The sequence below is a fragment of the Rhinolophus sinicus genome, linkage group LG17 (genome assembly GCF_036562045.2).
Source record: "Rhinolophus sinicus isolate RSC01 linkage group LG17, ASM3656204v1, whole genome shotgun sequence".
Lineage (NCBI taxonomy): Eukaryota > Metazoa > Chordata > Mammalia > Chiroptera > Rhinolophidae > Rhinolophus > Rhinolophus sinicus.
The window spans coordinates 19,585,758-19,605,264 of NC_133766.1; the positions used below are offsets into that span (position 1 = coordinate 19,585,758).

A 19,507-nucleotide genomic window follows, 5' to 3' on the forward strand; every position below is an offset into this window, starting at 1 on the left:
GCACAGATGGGCAAAAGCATTTTGCTTGGGGCAGACCAGTCCTAGCAAGTTGGAAACAGTTCTAAGAACCATGTCAGAAGTGCTTCAGGGAATAAAGAAGTTGGCTGGGAAAGAAATAACAACAGAGGCTAAATAAGGACCTACTGGCTAATCACCTCTGACTGGGGACCCAAGCGGTGTGGTGATCTTGTGCTCTGGGGAATTTGCCGGGTTGTAAGGCGCACAGTGAAGCAAATGTCAGGTGAGGGACTATCCAGGAAGAGTACTTTGCACTGATACATTTACAGAGGACTTTCTCCCCTGACGTTATGCATTTCTCATCTTTGTTGTGTGTACTTTTCCAGCGTAAGAAATGTGAAAGACAACTTGAAAATTACCTGAAGAAAGACTGATGGTGTTTGCTAACCTAAGCAGATGATGTGACAGCAACACCTGGGCCTCCTCCAATGTTTATGCTCCTTGATAGGTGGACACCATTTGGAGAAAGTCTTTTTCATAAAATGCTGGGGTCTGTATGGAAGGGGCAGGCCTTTTCCCTCATTTCTCTTTTGCTTACTGTAGGGGAGGAAAAAATATTTTCCTTCTACCCTTCTGGGTTGTCAGATGAAGCTTCATAACAAAAGATACACTAACAAGAGAAAAAGCATACAAAAGTTATTTAATGTAAGTCTTACATGATATGAGAGACTTCATAAGGAAATGAAGACCCAAAGAAATTATTAAACCTGAATGTTTTTGTACTAGGTTTGATGAAGAGAGGCCAGTATTAGAAAAATGTGACAGGACAAAGGAATATGAGCTAAGAGTAGTAAACGTCGGGAAGTTTAGCAAGGGCCACTCCTCTGGGAGTCGCTCTGTCTCAGATATAGGATGCCCCATTCCAGCAGCTGTGGGAGGGTGGGGGGAGCCTCTCACATGAGATGAGAGTCTTAGGACCTGTTTGAAGGGAAGGTCAGAAAGTCCTTTCTAAACCTACCATTCCTTAAATTCCTTCGGTTTAAAATATTCAGTATGACTAAGTATTATAATTTGGGGTAGTGTGTTCTGAACCCCATCCTTGCTGGGAGAAGAATAAATAGTGAGTGTTTTTAACTTTATTTTTCAGTTCATGAAATAGTTTGGTAGGTGAAAAGAGACTTTAATGGCTTTTTTACCTAGATAAGGAAACTTTATCATGATACTTTTAAGTTAATTGTTTTTCTTAATTTTCTTTTTTTTTAATTAAAATTTATTGGGGTTACAATTGTTAGTGAAGTTACATAGATTTCAGGTGTATTACATTATCTATTATCTATATCTTGCATTGTGTGTTCACCACCCAGAGGCAGTTCTCTTTCCATCACCATGTATTAGACTTTACTTTTCTTTTAATAGATTCAAGTTGACACTGGATAATGCCCTTTTAAAAAAACCTCTGTTACCCACCTCCCTTCCCCCCCATAGATTCATAAGACATTTTGAGAGCCACTCTCAGAGTATTTCCATTGCCACGGGACAAGGCTGATTAATGCATCTGTTGCAAATATTCAGGAATTAACTTTTGCTTCAAAAAAAAATTTTTTTTTTAAGTTTCATGTAACTGGTTCTGAGTAATGTGACAACCTGTTCATTTGGCTTTTACTGTAGGAGAGGAAATTTTTACTTTCCCTTTCTAGGTTCTTTTGGCTGGTGTAATCATTAAATTGACATAAGGCAGATTAACAAGAGAAAGACATTTAATTTCATACTTATGGAAGCCTCACATAGACATGAGAAGCTGAAAGACAGGCAATTGAGGCTTATATGCCCTTCTGAACTGAGGAGAAGAGAGTTGGGGTCTGGGGCTTTAAGGGAAGGAAGATAATTAAGAGGAAGATGGAAAGAGCAAACTGTTTAGTAAACAAATGTTTGCCTTGCCACCCAGAGACAAGGGGATGCAGAGAAGACTTTGATCTCCAGGCCCTGCCAAGCACCCCCAGCCCACGACACTGAGCCGATTCTTTGCCTTCATTTCTGGTGACCATCCTCCTCCGGACCAGGCTCTCTATCTAAATTCTTTTAGGCACTTGGGGCGGGGTGAGGGGTGGGGGCGCTAAAAAGCTCTTCCTGAGTTTCTCGATTGCCCCAGCTCAAAATTATCCATAGGCCAAAGTGGCATATTTTGGGGCAGCCTATTCTGCTCCCCTTCATTACAAAGCAAATACTCTGTCAACTAGGCATGCAACCTTGGCCTTACTGGTTTGGGGACAACTGGGTTAGACTTTTAACTTTTGGGTGAAAGAGAGAATGGAAATTGAGATGCATTATGAAGGAGAGAAAACTAGAGAGCTAGGAGCTGAGCGGAGCCATGCACCTTCCTGGCAGTGGCACAGAAGCTTGAGGTCCTCTCAGCTTCAGAAAGGAAGTGGAGCCTGACCATCATGATGTATGGGGCGCCCCCTAGAGCCTGGTCCTGAAGCAACAGCCCTGTCCTGTTACTCTGTAGAAATGGCTGTAAACGTTTCTGAATTCTGAGCACTTCCAGCACATGGTGGGCTGGCTTTGCAAAAGCAGATGGTTCACTTGCCCCGCACACCGCGGCCACTCATAAACACTGTCGCCTTGGAAAATGTGCTGACTTCGGTTTCATTTCCATCGCCCATCCCTTTGACTTCAGGAACTAGAATTTCCAAGTAAGCCAGCTCCCCCTTCCCGGGTTGGTAGTGTTACAGGAAAAGAGGGTTCTTGGCTTCACATAGGAAATAATTCAAACATGAGATGGTAACGTTATTTCATAGAGAGTAAGACAGAAAACAAAAGCCACTCCAAAGACAGAGCTGCGGTTGCCAGTCGCTAGTGGAAGAGAGACTCCCTCCATCCCCCCGGGCGAGGGTTTATCTGTGTTTTCTGCTTCCTTGGAAAATTCATTGGTACATGTGTGGGGGGGAAGGAGGATAGAAGAACAATGGAAAGTTAATCTTTAACTTCAGTAAGACGCAAGAATAGGGGCAGGTCGGTCTTTAACTCTGGTAAAGCACCACCTGTGTCTTCTCTCCTTGGGCTGAACTGCAGGGAGGGTCCTAATGGAATCTCTAGTTTGCTCTGTGTGATTGATCAACGTCCTCCTGAGTTCTGTGTGTTGGAGCCCGTGGGCAGCAGGCTTGGACTCCAACCCCCTGGTTCCTTCTGCTGCAAAAATAGTCCTCAGGCCCCTACCATGAGGTGAGAGGTGTCATAATAGGTTTTCCCACAAGCAGCCCCATCTTTTGTGCAGGGAAGTATTCATGGCCCTGTGAAAGTAAGCTGGCTAGTCATGAGGTAACCAAACTCCTCTGGAGAAGAAAATGTGAAGCTGAATGACAGGCATCTAGCCACAGATGTACTAATTTAATTTCATGCCCCAACATCAGCTGTTCCTCTACTTAAAAGGAACATTTGCATCCATCTGTCATCATCTCACCCTTTCATTTTAAAATCTCTTTGCTCTCATTTCTTTCCCTCACTCCTCTCCCCCAACACAACTTGATGAAATAATGGGGCACATTTAAAATCTGAACTCAGGCAATTCAAATGCTGAACGGATGTGATTTTGTGCCATTTTAAGTCAACCTGGAAGAGTGTCTGGGGAGTAGAAATCAAGGGGCCAAACAAAAAAGCAAGTGAAAGAGAGAAGATTTCGAATGCAAATCAACCTCCTCAACCCATTTGAAACAACCTGCTGTGAACTGGGCTAGAACGTATGGCCCATTAGCACCTTGTTAGGCTGTCAGAGCCTGAGCAGCTTAACGGTGTGATAATGGGGAGAAAATGGCTGAGAACTTTGCGAGCCCAGCCCCAGCTTTTTGCTATTCTACGTTACCTATTTCTGGGACCCGAGGGGCAGGGCTGGTAAGAGTTGCTGGAAAGGAGATGAAGATGGGACAGAACAACTTCATTAAACACATTGTTAAATTTTTAAAATGAGCTTTCTAGCAAAAAGGCAAAGAGGTTAATTTTCGTTTTCTAGAGTGGGGGACAATTGATTTTTTTGTAAGGTATCTCTTTGTGCTTGCTCTCTCCTGCTTCCTTAAATATTGAGATTTAGTAAAAGAACATTATAGTGATGGAGAAACTGACCTAAAATGGTTCCCTGCCACATGAAACTAACCTAAAATGGTGGCCCGAGCAAAGAGAGAGGTTCCCAGCCTAAGCCCCAGCCCAATTGTGCATAGCCCCCTCCAAGCCACACCCAGAGCCAATCACCAGACAACACCTACCCCTTCCCCAACTCCAGGAAGTCCCCAACCCATGAAAACCTGCTCAAAACCTTGCTAGGGGCTCAGTCTTTTGGGAAGGATCCCGCTGAGCCTGCAGGTGTAATAAAGCTGACCTTCCTAACTCTGAGTGCCATTTGGGTTCTTCCTGGTCGTGGTATCCATAACAATAGGATGGCAAAGTCTACATGATACAATCTCAGAGATTAAGTCTTAATCCTCAGAAGGCAATTCTTCAAATATAAAATATATGGTTGACACACACACCCGTAAAAAATCATTTGCAAATGCTTTTAAGAATGCTTTAGGATTGGACAAGGAAAGGCTTACTAGGACAACCTGGCCCCTCTTCTCTCCCTAATGCTTTGGTGGTGAGCAGGTTAGTGGCAGGGTCTCTGACACCATGACGTGTATGTTGTAGAGAGGCCACATCTCTTGCTGATGACAACATTTACTTCTAGATATTAGAGATATCAGATATTCCGTTACTTCAGCAATGGGAGTATTTTCTTTCTTTCCGTCCTAAAAATGCATAATTTTTCTGGTTTAGTGTGTAATCAACTAGAAGAGCCTTACTGACTGTAATAAACCATTAGAGATAGCAGTGGGAAAATACGATCTTACAGGGGTTTTGCCAAAAGGTTGAAGTGGGATGGTGGTGCCTTAAAGGTCAGGCTTAATGAGCTTGTACTAAGTTAGGGTCAATGACCTTACAAATTTAGGACTTATGCACAGATATACAAACAATCACTACATGAATTAGTGTGAAAAAGTTCAGAAGAAGACAATTACTAGAGAATCCATGGTTTCCCAAATGAACTCTGCCATTTAGAAGCCAAACTTCTTTGAAAGAATTTTTAAATGATACTGTTATTACCCGAATGGTTTTTATGTGGTTTTGCTTGAAGTAAGTAGAGAGATTTCCTAACTTCTTAAGGTCACCAGAATGTTTCTGTTCTCAGGCTATGCTTAAATATCAGTAAGAGATAAATAACCCAAGGGTATTTTGTTTCAGGTTTTATTTTCAGACTGAAGATTAGGATTTACAAGACTAGGATGATTCTTTTGTCTGTCAGGATAAGAAATGAGTAATACATAACTATATATTATACTTAATTTTATAAAAGTGCAGCGTGAGTGCAAAATTTTGAAAATTTTTAAATATTGCCATATAAGTGCTAAATGCTAATAGTCCTTTGCTTTTATTCCTAAGGGAGCTTTCTCCCACCTTTTTTCTATAGGCGGGATCCCTGAGGCTAAGTTAACATTCTGCTTTTCTTAAAGGATATGGAAATGTCCCTGGGACAGCTGTCCTCTGCTGGCTGAGGCGCCCACAAGGTTAATGAACACCCACAAAGACTGAGGAAGAGAGCGAGCTTTCTTCCCCAGATGATTAGCATGCCGGCATTCTTTCCTTTGTGGTAATGATGGTCAAGAAGGTGCTTGGCGATAGAGGGCAGAAGGGAAGGTTTCTGCTTCTTCTGCCTCCAATGCTTATTAAAATTCATTTCCATTCAAATAGCCATCGTCTGATTTTCATCATCAAATAAGCACACGCTGTACATATTTAACAGGCAGGAGACCTGTGCCGAGTTCATGCCGTTTTGAAGTGAAGGCCTGTTCTCTTAATGACTGTCCCAGCTTATCTCTGTATGTAAATTTCCTCCACTCCGCTTTCTTACCCCCTCCACTTAACTGCTACCTCAGTTCCGGGATCTTTGATGGGCAGCCTAGATGCCTATTATAATGATAATTCGTTTGGAGCAGAATGGAATCTCCTTCTCTAGTCTAGCTCATTATAAAGGTGAAGCCTTCGGGAGGGCAGGCTAGGAAGGAAGAAGCTTCCAGAGTTACTTTTTCCTATATGAGCAGCAAAGGCAGGATGGGGGTGGTTGCCTTACTTCTTTCGGCCTTGGGTTTATCTCCCTTTGGAGCTGGCCTCCATTCCCAGACACGGCGATTGTCCTGGAGCTCTCCTGGGGACCACCATCAGCTGGGAGGCATTTCAGCTCAGGCAGTTCTATACTGAACAGCTGCTGGGAACAGCTGGGCCTGAGCAACTGTTTTCAGTGAGAAACCAAGTGGCAAATGTGTGTGTTGGGCTTCCTTAAAGGGTTCACATTATCTGATAATTCAGGACAACACAGAGATGCTGGCCTCTCGTGCTGTGCCAGGTAGAATCTGGTAAGGCTTATTTAAAAAAAAACAACAATTTTAAACACAAAGGATATAAAAATTCTCTTGGAAAGCTTTGGAAATCTCAGAGAACCTGATCAAGAAGGGTGTCAATAAAGCCATCGTACTAGTGGTGAGAGTTCTATTAAACTCGTGACAAGATTTTTGCGGAATTTTCTAGCATGATTCACCTTGTAAATTATCTCATTATAATTATAGTCCAATCAGGGCAGGATAACAAATAATTTGCTTTTATTTTCTTTTTGTTTTTCTTCACTTTTCTTAAAATAACTCAAAACCTTCAGTCTAAAATCTAACAGTCTCATGGGTTGAAAAATGATCTCTACATCTGCAGAGTTCTGGTGTGGAGCGTGGGGGGATAAATTAGTTTTACAAAGCATATGCTGAAACAAAATACAAGATAAGTGAAATTTGGGGTAAAGCAAAGAAAAATATTCTTGTTTAGTGTCTGGTGCTTGTGATTTCTTCCTTCCATGGGAGCATATTGTGTCTCCTAATTTTAGAAACTTGATTATTCATAGGCAGTTCAGTTTAATCAAGCAGTTTTCCTGTGTTTCAACAAAGAAATTGGACAAGTTCCGAAAGTTTGTCTGATCTCCTTATCTGACCGCTTAGAGACAATTGTTGCTACCAGTATTTGGCAGGAATTGCTAGGAGCTCATGTCTAACCTTCAGGAGCTCCCAGGAATTGCCTGGCTCAGCCTAACTTAGGCACCAAATGACCTGACAATATCTGATTCTTTATTGCTTTGGCCACATTGTTTTTCACGTAGGGAATGCCGTTCATTGCTCGTTGAGCAATAAGAATAAAGTTGTATAGATGTAGAATTATTAGAGTAGCTGTTTCATTCTCATCAATATCAAGGTTGGCAAACATACCCCTTTCTTATCTATAACAAACCAACTAAGGCAACGTGAAGGATTCCAAAAGAGGCAGTATGGATGAAGCCATTTATTAGATTTATAAGAGCTGAAGGAAAGTGCTAAAGCTATCCATCTTCTATACTTTATTGAGAACAGGACCAATGACTCAGACTATCTGGACAGTATCTCCAAGGCAGAATTGAAATCCTAAAGTGGGCCAAGAATAAGTGCATGCATTTTAAGAAAAGAGGGGTCAAATGCCGTAGTAAAACTTGCATGTAAGCCTCCAAACACAATGACTACAAATCCGTCTGCAACAGTTAATGCGGAAACATAACTTTGTAAATAAATACCTCATTTCAGAAGGCTTTAAAGATTTTTGTCCCCTTGGTCTTTTCCTGCCTTGGAAATCAGAGCAGCAAACATGAGGTGACAGTAGGCAAAATTATTATTTGGCTTATGTGAAATGCATGTGCGTGTCTGTAAATAAATAAAACTAAAAATGATGCAAAGAGAAAATAGTACCATTTAATCGAGAATCGCACAAGTTACCTCCTTTCTTTTGGCACGGTGAAATTATCAGAACAAGTCAAATTGGCTAAAAAAATCTTTTTTGTGTTAAAAAGTGTCCTGAGTACATACAAGTTTTGAAATTGAGTAAATCTAAAGACATTTGCTTTAGAATCTCAACAATTTAAAATTCTAACATGTTCATCCAAGGGCATGGTATTCATTTTACATTAGACATTGGTTTCAAAATCTTTTTTGTGGCCCATGTTTCATCACATAGGGGTGGTTTCAGCCCCTGTAAATGTCTGGTTTGATATTTGCAAGCTATGTAACCTAGGGCCAGTTTTACTTATCTCCTCTTAGGCTCAGTTTAGTGCGGTATAAAATGGGAATAATAACCATCCTTACTGCCATGATGAAACTTGATAATGAAATTAAAGCAGTTAGCTCAGTGCTGAATAATAAATGTTGAGCTACTTTTAGGATGATGATGAAGAAAAATGGATAGCAGAGCCTTGAACCCTTCTAGAAAAGAACTACAAAGGAAGGAGAGGGCTATGGGTCAGGAATTCTCTGGGGTGTCTGGTCATTGCAGAAGATTGAAGCTAAAGTATTAATTTCATTGAAAAAAATATTCAGTGAGCGTCTACCAGGTTCAATACTGCCTGCTCTATAGACTGCATTCGAAGAGTGGAAGTAAGAAACCTACACAACTTACTTTGCTCCAAGCCAGAATGCTAGAAATGCTACAAGAGAGCACACACATGGAGAAAGCTATGGGAGTTTACAGGAGAGACATACAGCCTTCAGCAGGAATGGAGGTGGTCAGAGAAAGCTTAGTGAATGGACGAGTGAAGATGAATCTTTTAAGAATGACTATAAATTTGAAAGGCAGAAATGCTCATTTATTTTACAAATATGTATTGAGTATCTGCCAGATAATCTTTCATGTGCTAGAGATTCAGCAGTGAGCAAAGCAGATGAATTGCAATGGTGGAACCAGGAAGGAACATTTCAGTGAATGTTCTTTGGATTAGAAGGAAAAAAAATCTCAACTCTATGATGGCAAATAACTGATTTCCGAATAAATATCTTAAAGTCACAATGCCTCACTTACCTCTATCCAACAAGCATAAAATTGTGATCCATTTCTCAAAATTAGAGGATTAAACGCCAAATTTTATCGGTAGACATAAAGAGATAAATCTTAAAGTGAAAAATGTACTCTTTTTTCTTGACTCATCCCCCATATCCATTAAGTTTTTCTGTTTGACATAAAGATAATAATTTTCTCTATATATCCATATCTATATTTATATCTTTCTCTCCATCTCTCAATATAAGTTCTTTCATAACTAAGAGTCTGCATTTATTTTCTAACTTGCCCACTTGGCACATTTCAGCTCCTGCCCCTACCGCATATGTCTCGCCATAGTACTCAAAATAGTTTACTGAAGGAAACAAAACAAACCCAATTATAAAATAGGACCAGATGATGCGGGCCCGATCTCTATCATTCTCCCCAAGGGAGCCAGGTAAGAAACCTAATGTTGATGGATGCTGGCACTCTGCTCCTAAAATGCAAAATTATTAAATTATATATAACCTAATTATTAGCAAATCTGGTGACATCATGATTTTTTTAAAAAATATTTTGTCTGTTGAATAGACACATTTGCCCTTGGTCTGCCTGAAGGCCTCAGCCTCCTGGGCAATATTGATCTTCATTGAGTTTTGAAATCCCAGCAGCTCCTTCAAACCAGATGCACCCCCCACCCGCCCCCAAATTAAGATGAATGCATGTAATTGTCATTCAAAACTCTCACTATGCAGTGTTGCCATGTGCAGTGAGGAGTTTGCCTCCATTGTGTGTCTCTGTCCCTGGTCCTAAAAAGCCCACCATGACTTCAGATGGGGGAAATCCATTAACGAAGACAGTAGCAAATGTTAGAAAAGCATGTTTGAACGGAAGATACTGACAGTGTTGTTTCTCAGAGATACATGAACATCATTTATAACTATTTTTCACAGTGCTGACTTACTAACAGTCTGTTTTTAATTACCATCCTCTCTCTTTCTCTGATTGATTGACCTTGGGTCATGGGAAGATAATGCCAGGGTTTACAGGGGGAAAGGGACATGTATTTATTAAAGGCAGATGGTTAAACTGAGCCAGGATTTGTCACTTCCTATTATCAAATCCTATTTTCAAAGGTTTTACAACTCAGCCATAAAAAAATTATACTGTCGGATAAAACTTAGGAAAGCGATGACTCTTTGCAGGTTAACTAATTAGGGTAAAGTCCTGTAACCTGCAAGTTATGCTCATTGGAAATAAACCAATGCTGAACTATAAGTGCCTAACTACCATCTATTGTGTGGAATCATATAATTTGAAAATCGATAAGTAGGTAGTGCATTTAAAACTTCAAACCCCAGAGTTTTGTAATGCTAGCAATTAGGATTGGTATTCAGGGAAAGACACTGATAGTGGTGCCAACAAATGACTGAGGTGTTGAAGTTCATGAGCCAGCTGTTATGCATCTGTTGTACTTTTTTAACCAATATCATTATGAGGAAGAGGTTTAGTGATTTGGCAAGAAAATCTAATGCCTGATGCTTTTGAGATCATTAAATAAGACGGCATTACTTCAGCTTATATCAGGGCCACCTGAGCCCTTTTAGAATAGGGACAGGGATTACTCTAAATAATGGAATTTAAAAGTAGAAAACAGGGCAGGTTCAAATTCAAGATTGCTAGTTTTCTACTATAAATTGGTTCATATATCTCTTGCTTAACAGAAAAAAAAAAGAGCACAATCAACTGTTTCTCCTGGAGTGGTTAAAATTATGGCCTATAATTTTAATGTAACAACGTGTTTGAAACTTGCATTTCAGATCCCTACAACCATCAATATGTTTGTCTAAAAAATAAATTACTGATGTTTGATTATATGGTAAGTTCTTCACAGCTGTTACTATCTAGAGAAAATAAAACATAGAAATGATAATTGTGTGAGAGTGCTCCATTAATTCTTCTGAATGGGTAATTTATTAAATGATGTACATTGAATGAGTGATTTATTAAATGATTACACTGAGCACATAGAACAATGAATAGCACATGGCAAGCCCTCCTACTACAAATATGTTTTGTTGTTGCTAATGGGGTTTTCTTTATTGTTGTCATCCTCTTGGTCATAAACCTACAATATCTGTTAAATATAACCACCAGAGGTGCGTGGACAACCCTCTTCCTTTCTTCATCTCCATCCTGTTACTATATCTCAATATGTGGTTTCTTGTTCTGCTGATCTTGGGTTAAATTGCGATAGCTTAAGTAAAAGTTAATCATGAAATGGAAAAAAAATTTTTTTTCTGGATAATCTAATAGTGACAGAGTGATACTCGGTTTAAGTAATGAAAATATGTCAAAAGGACAGTCAGGAGTTTTAGTCTAAAATATAAAATAATAAAATAATAGCTTCAGTTTCCTCATATGGGAAATGGGAATAATAAGACCTATTTCATGGAGTGTAATGAGGATCAAATTAAATGTGTTTGGGACGTGGTATCCAAGGGTTTTAAACCATTTAAATGAAATTTTTATTTTTTGTTGTTATTCTTGTTTCTGTTTTTCTCGTTGGGACCACAGTAGACACGGAGATCTGGGAGAGTCTGAAATTGTGCTGAGCATAAGCTAGGGAGCAAAGCTCTACTTCAGAAACTGTCTTGTCTGAGGTAATAAAATTAACTCCGTCTCTAAGGCCCAGGGAGTTCTCAGGCCAGGTCCCACTTTGTCTCTGTATAACCTTTCCCTTGTATGTCCCTCTGACACTTTCCTCTGAAATAGAGAAAACACTTGAAGCCTGTTCAGTCAACCATGGGGCATGTAAAGCGACTTCACTCATCTTAGGGCAGAAGATCATAGCTGTTAGTGACTTACTGACTTCAGAAGTCAGTGACTCCAAAAACACTGCCAAGGTCATGCTCAAGATTTCAGGGTGGCCTCTGTGTTTCACCTAATTCCTCTTTGGCTTTTACCTCTACTTCAAAATAGATGCCACCTTTTTCTATTTCCATGAGAATGGTGGTAGCTGGCATGTCTAGTTTCTGTCTGCATCCTTCTACCAAGACTTATGTGATCCAGGCAGCCTTCAGCATTCTGAGTGTCCCTGCTCCCTTGGTGTTCCATTGCTAACCATCCTCTTAAATGTTTAGTTTTTTTCCAAGTCATAAATTCTATGACCATCTCTTTGTTTCAAAATCTTTCCTAGGTGGGTGTCTCCCTGTAACTCTCAAATCTGTATAGTGGCCTGGTTTATAATTTCCCCCCACCTCCAATCCTCTACCATCAATTGTTTTTTTCTTGTTTGTTTAATTTTACTTCTAGCAGAATTGACTGAGCCCATACATAATGTCATGCAGGGTGTCATGCAGGGTCTCTAGTCCCGCTCCCCACATAAGAACGCAGGATATGGTGAGGCCGAAAAGGAATACCCACAAAGCCATAAGTAGGGCAGTCATACCACTATACTCTTGCTAGCGGCTGGGTTGAGACACAGGAGGCAGGAGCCACACTATCCGCAATCCACACTCCGCCACCTGCTAGCTTAGCCACCATCTTTTTGCTAGCCCCTGTTTTCTGCTAGTGTAGCCACAGCAGTTACATAGTGGCCAATGGCTCACTGGTTACAGCTGACGGCCAACTAGCCACAACTGATGGCCATGCAATCACAGTTAATGGCCATTTACTACCTGAGCCAGCACCTTTCCACGTGAGGCCGAGAGCTTGGAAACTGCACTCCTGGCTCAGTCCCCACACATAACATGTTAATTCCATATTTATAAGTTCTTCTGTCAGAGTTATTCATATGTCAAAAATTTGGGGGTGTTTATACCACAACTCAAGGGAATTGACTGAAGTATTTATTACTCAGGTGACTTGAACTAATATTTTGTTCTAGACAAAGGTTATATCTCTGTTTTCTGTATTCAACCATTTTTTTCCCAGTAAACATTTTTTTCTTTTAAAGCCAGTTTCGGTACACTGGTTTTATATTCTGTAGTTGCAGATCAGAAAATGATACATAAATTCCTATCTCTTCACCACTTGAAGTGTGAATTGCAAACTTTGTTTTGAGAATTGTTGATTTGTTTTAGCTAGGGCAACTTTATCTGTCCATAGATGCAGGATAACATAGAGGAAAGATTAAAGAAGGAAAAAGCATCCTTTTCCTAGGAAACAGTCACAAGAAGGAGGCCTAAGCCTTCCAGGCGTGATAGAATGGTGAGCAGTCAGAAGAATCCTTAGGTCTTCTGGGTCCAGTTCCTTGAAATAACTCAGAAGAATGACTATGCACATACAGCTAAGTAATCATCTTTTATTCTTCAGAACATTCTCCAGAACTTGCTTGTGGAGAGAGGAGGATGCAAACCCTGTTTGTTTTAATATCTCAGAAATTCTGTTGTATTGCTAAGTTGCTTTGAATAGTCAACTGCTGAATCTTTGGCTACCCCTGTGTGTAGAGTAAGGAGATAATTGCTCTGATCCCAGGGCGAACCATCTGCTAGAACAAATTGCTCTGCTATCTGCTTCATTGGAACGCTTGTGTTCGTTATATTATGTTGAAATGTTCATGAAACGTGGTTTATACTAAGCTGTGTTTCTGGAAAATTTGATTCTATATATGGGCAGAACACTTTTAATTGAAAAGACTCTTTCCTCTCTTTGGATTTCTAAACTGCTTTGCTGATTTGAGCTGGGGCCCTGGAGAGCCAACATCCTGAGATTGTGGCTGATTACTGAGGCCTAGGAGGATACAGCAGTCACAATCCAAATTTTCAAGACTCCAAACAATTTCTGAACAATTTCCTTCAAAAACAGACGTTCTTGAATTCTGGAATCTGAAAAGAGTATGTCTTGTGATTATGATATGTCTTATATAGTTCTTTCTTTTTTTTGGGGGGGTGATGGTTTATTTTGTTTCCTAGTAATGGCATCATTGTGGGGAAGAACAAAAGGGGCACAGGAATCAAATCCTTTTCAGGGGAGGCTCAAGTTCCCTAAACTCCCTTGTCTCCTGTCCCCACTTGGGGCACTTGGGGGTGGGGGTGGGCGACGGAAAGGGAAAAGGCAGGGCATGATTGATGGAGCTGACAAGTAACAAAAGGCACTGGTGGGTTCCATCCAGGGCCTGTAGGAGGAGGGCACGAGCCAGCGGCTCTGGCATCCAGGCCTGGCCGCTAGCGCTTTCCCTTCCCTTTCTTGGCTTTGGCCTTGGCTTTGGTCCTGGGGGTGCAGGGCTTGGTCAGGAGGAAGGTCTCCTGGCACAGGGCCTTGTAGGGCGCCTTCTTCAGGGTGGGTGTCTTGACAGGCTTTGGTGCCTGAGGCCACATCACAGGATCCTCAGTCCTCACACTTGTGCTGGCAGTCCACTCCAATTTCCTTCTTCCGGTTGCATGACACCCTGCACCGGATGCGCTGAGTCTGGGACCCTCAGGTACCTTCGTGGAAACCCACGCCCTAGTCCTTGCTGCTGGGGATGCAGGGCCTCCCGGCCCACGTGGGGCACTCGGTCCTGGGGCTGCCCTTCTTCACGTTGTCTTTCCTTTTGGCCCCCGCCCGAAGATGAGAGCAGAAAGGTGAGGAGGGCGAGGAGGAGGCCTAGCTGCTGCATCTCTCTCCTTCCTGCGCTGTTTCGCTCCCTCCTGCTTCCCTGTGACATAACTCTAATGATCCTTGTTGAAGTTACTGTAAAGAGTTACGAGTAAGTTAGCGCTTCATCTATCAGCTTTATGTTTGTATCGTAATACCAGTCAGGGGAAAGGATTATGTGATAAATGCCCACCCCCAAATCTTTATTTTGCTGTGTTAATGTTAAGATTAATGACCATGATGGCTTGAGATAGGATTTTCTTTTTCTTTTTTTTTCTTTTTTTTGATTTGTTGCTTTCTTTATGTCTTTCAATATCACACAGATCTGCAAAATGTATCTGTGGTGCAAAGAGAGAAAAGAATGATTTATGTAGAAGATGGGGGTTAAGTACTTCAATTAACAAGTCCTTGTTAACGTTTGCAGGTGTATTTCATAATTCTCCAAGCATGACTGGTAGAAATTATAGAGATGAAAGTGGGGAACAGCAGACAGAAAGTGTTAGGACATTAGCAATTTTTTCCTGCCATAATATCCCTTAATCCACTGTGAATAAATCTAATGCTAATTTATTTATCCACGTATTGTTTGAACTACAATTTAAAAAGCCGTAAAACAATGATTCCGGCAGGATGGCAGATTTGCTCAGATTGAATACTCCAGTGATTTTTATCATCTGAGGTCTCTTTGACATATAATGGATGTTAGCAAAACTGGAATCACCACGTTGGGGCCTGTCCCGCTGTTATCTTCACGATCCATGATGATTTGTAGACACCAAAATATTTCTTTGGGTGGAATGATTTTTACAAAAGATGCACGGAGCTTCTATATATAAGGCTGAAAGTTAGTAGATCTGGTTTCATACAAGAAGTTATATATGTGACCAGTGAGTTTTCTATTACTCTCCAGAAGACTGGACTAGATAGCTAGGAATTTAGGCCCTTGTGAGGCAAAGTTAATTTTAAAAATTCCTCCTTTGTCTTTCCCACCTGTTTTGGATAGTCAAGACCAAGAGAAGGGCTGTTTATTTGAAACATCTTTCCTTTTTCTCTCCCTCATCTTTCATCAATTTGAGTCCCTTTTTATTATCATTATTTATGTTTTGTATAACTAGAAAAATAATTTGTCATGGATTACGTCTTATTTGCAACAGGCTCTAGTGAGATGGGCACAAGACATGCACAATATATCATAATTTAGTGGCCTCTCTTATAACTATACTGAAGTAATGTTGGAAAAAATACATATAAACAGCTCTGAGGACAGATTTTGAATGATCCAGTAATTTTGATTTATACTTGGTATTTGATGGAACTGTATTAGCAGTTAAAGTCAATGGCTAAATGATTCCCTGCACAAAATGAGCCAGAAGTACAAAAGGAGCTTTACAATACACGATTGAGAGCTCCGAGCTTCCCAGCTTAAATTTCCAAAGTGCAGTGTAAATTACAGGCCTGGTTGTCACTTTTAACTAACAATTCTACCCAATATGGTCTAGCTAGGTAATTTGTCCACTCTTCCTTTATGAAACAGTAAACACCAGTCTAATTCCATTGGCTTTTCTAAAGCAAACAGCCTCATTTCTCATATCTACTGCAGAGGAGGGGTGAATCTCCTGCCTCTTATGCCAGTAAGCCCACTCCACAAAAAACATGTAGAACCTGGGCTTGCACAGAAATGCTTTCCATGTCTGTTAATAGCATTGGGCGCTGAGCATCTTGAAGAGATCTCAACCTCCTGAGTCCTCAAGGGTAGGACCCTCATATTCCTTATTTCCCTTCCTTATCCGACATTTGCTCCTACCCCCAAACAGCCATTTTCTCTTCACTTGTTTTTTCTTTGGCATTCCCTGCCTACCAGAAAAAGAAAAGAAATGAAAGCATTGGAAATCAAAATCCAGCACGCTAACTACCAATATTAACAGAAAGAGAAAATACGTTTCAAATATCAATAAGCGCCTCAAATCCAACCAAGCAAAATAAGCAATTAGGCAGGCAGATGCTGGTCCGGCCGCCACTGACATAGACTGATTTCTACTACTTCATTAATTTGCTTGCCTACGCTGAGTAATTTGATCAGACCCTCACAGCAGATTTCTTAGCCAGAAACAGATCCCCAACGATTACAGATGTTATGAGGGAAAGACCATCCAAACATGCGATTTTTGATCTTTCCAGACCAGATGGGAAAGCTAATAGATTTATACAAATGCTTCCCAGGACATCTGTATTGTCGCAGTGATGTGGAAAGCTTCATTCAAGAGATTGGAGGTAGACTGGCGAATCTCCCTTTTTTTTCTCTAACTGAACTTAACCTTGCCATTTATGTGCAGAGCACAGTCCATTCTTCCATCTGCCTACTGGTCTTTATTGCTCTATTTTGAATCAAAGGCTGTGATCCCTCATATTATCATTCATTTGAAAAGAACCATTGGAATCATTCAATCATTTATTCATTCACCAAATATTTACTAATTTCTTACTCCTACTACTGTGTTTCCTTGAAAATAAGACCTAGCCGGACAATCAGCTCTAATGCATCTTTTGGAGCAAAAATTAATATAAGACCCAGTCTTATTTTACTACAATGTAAGAGTGGGTCTTATATACCATACTATACTATGCTATGCTATACTAAAGACTGGTCTTATTTTACTATAAGACTGGATCTTATATAATAATATAATATAATACAATACAATACAATAAATGTAATATAGTATAGGGTAATATAATATAATATAATACAATACAATACAATACAATACAATACTGGGTCTTATATTAATTTTTGTTCCAAAGGATGCTTTAGAGCTGTTTGTCTAGCTAGGTCTCATTTTCGGGGAAACAGGGTAAGCATTGTAATGTGCCTGACGGATGTGAAAATGAACACTGATTGGTCACTGTCCTTGCAGAACTCAAGGTCTAGTGGAAAAGAAAGACACATAAATAGACTGTTCTCACTACAATAATCACAATAATGTGTGCAAATAATTGACCGAAGAACCCTGAAGAACACTGAGGAGGGAACAACTAACTGGGAGAGTTATGAAAGAGTGATAAGCACAAGAGGTATCTGAGTGTGTTTCTAAAAGTTGCCTAAGAAATTTGCAATTTTGGTCGGGAGTTGCTGTGGTAATGAGGATCTGGGAGTGTGTGGTCACGCCTTAGTCAGGAAGATTTTATTGAGCCATTACTGTATTGTCAGCATTGTGCCATGTGAACTCATGCCAAGAAAACTCCACTATTCACTACCTAATCTTCCTGGGAAATATCTCTGGGATTAAAAAGAAGGGGGGGGTGGAGTTGTGGGGCTGAAGGAGGAAACATTGTGGTTCATTACCTAAAGGTCATTTGGAGAACAAGATAAATGTGACGTGCCCCTTTTTGGAAATGCGTCTTCTCTTGAGCTGCCAAAATGCCACCATTGAAGAAGACACGAGCAGAGTTTTTACTCTAATTCCTCTGCTCATTAAGCCTTCACTTCTGAGGTGTGAAAATGACTCCAGGCTGGTAATAAACTGCTAGAGAAGTCATTATTTTAAAACCGATCTTGCTCCCAAAGGGGATGGGAATTGTACAGAGCACAATTGCTCCAAGATCAGCTTCTCTGTAGGACAATGATTGTTCAAATGTTTCAGTTATTATAAGAAGAAAAAAGGCTGTCTAGTTATAGCAAGAAAAGATGAAGCACATAGTACCCAGACCTACTCAATAATCAAACCATTTCTGGGAGTGGGGGAGAGAATACATTTTAATGGAGGGGAATTATAGTATTGTTAGCCTGTGTATTATGATGCAAAGGAAGCCAAAGGGTACAGAAAGGACCTAACTAGACAGAAGTCACTTTCAGGGAAGTTTTATGATGTTAAAGAAGGGATTTGGAAGAAGCTGAAATACCGGTAATGCCATTAGTAATAACCAAATCCTCCTGAAGCAGTAAATGTCACTCCCCTTCACTCGTAAGAGAACTTCTCGTGGAGACAGGGCCTCTTCAGTTCTGCTGTTTCACTTGGTTCTCATTTTGTCTCCAAATTAGTGAGGGGCAGAAAAGTTTCTCTTGAGTAATACTTTCCTAAGGCAGTAAGTCCCAGACTTTTGGGACATTAACTTTCTCTGTCCTTTCTCTTCCCTGTCTCCCTCCCGGTCTCCCCTCCTTCCCTTTCTTCCTCTCTTTTTCTTCAAAAAAAGTTGTTTGTTCAATGCTTATGGCAGTATTTCTCCTTTTAACATCATGAGGGAGAATACAATCTCTGCATTTCTCTTTAAATAGGAGTGAATTAGGACAATTTGATTTTGAGAAATTTTTGAGCATAGAGTAGAAACCGGTGAGATAATCAGAGAACACCTGTGTTGTTGCCTAAGTGGGGATTGTGGGAGGTGTAGAGTGACAAATGAGCTTTTGAATGTGGATAATAATGTCATTCTAAGGAGTCTGCTTTTTGTCCACCATTTTTAAAGTCTTTGTGCAATCAACCCCCTCTGCTTGCACCAACTCAGGGGCATGATTAGAGGGAAATGGAAGCTGCTGGCCGGGATGCAGGGATAACTTGTCAGGAGGCAGTCTCTTCTCGGGCTGGGTATTCACTCAGTCACCTCATTTCTGACCTAGAGCCAGTGAACCTCTGGAGGGAAGAAGGAATAATGAAAACCCCCGTGGTCTATACAAGACTTTTTGCATTTCTGTGGAGGTCATTACTTCCCTCCATGGCAATTTGGTTCCATGTCCTCACTGCAGAACCACCCAGGGACTTCCCCTTCCCCTTTAAAGACCCATTCTCAGGTTTCCTTCAGCCACCAGGTACTTGGCTTTGTTCAAACACACAGCAGAAATGTTACTCAAGGCATAAAATGACTAACTGCCCTTTTGGTAACCGACCTTGGATTCTATGGTCCAAATAGGAAACACAAGTAGTATCTTAGAACCCACCTCTTCTCAAACCCCTTATGTTATATGGTCAACTCCCACGTGATCAGTTATTCTAAAGCCCTCTGAACAATCAGGTCAGTACCAGCTTGGAACTAATGCGGAGACTGAATTTTATGGATCTAAATAGAAATCAAAGGA

At 40.6% G+C, this 19,507-nt stretch overlaps 1 long non-coding RNA gene and 1 pseudogene across 1 annotated transcript in view; one reads left to right on the top strand and one right to left on the bottom strand.

Annotated features, from left to right (window-relative positions):
* The window catches only part of LOC141569319 (uncharacterized), a 389,769-nt gene that overhangs the window by 287,136 nt on the left and 83,126 nt on the right, over positions 1-19,507 (top strand). The window lies entirely within an intron of this gene.
* Positions 14,028-14,461, bottom strand: LOC109435747 (midkine; annotated as a pseudogene).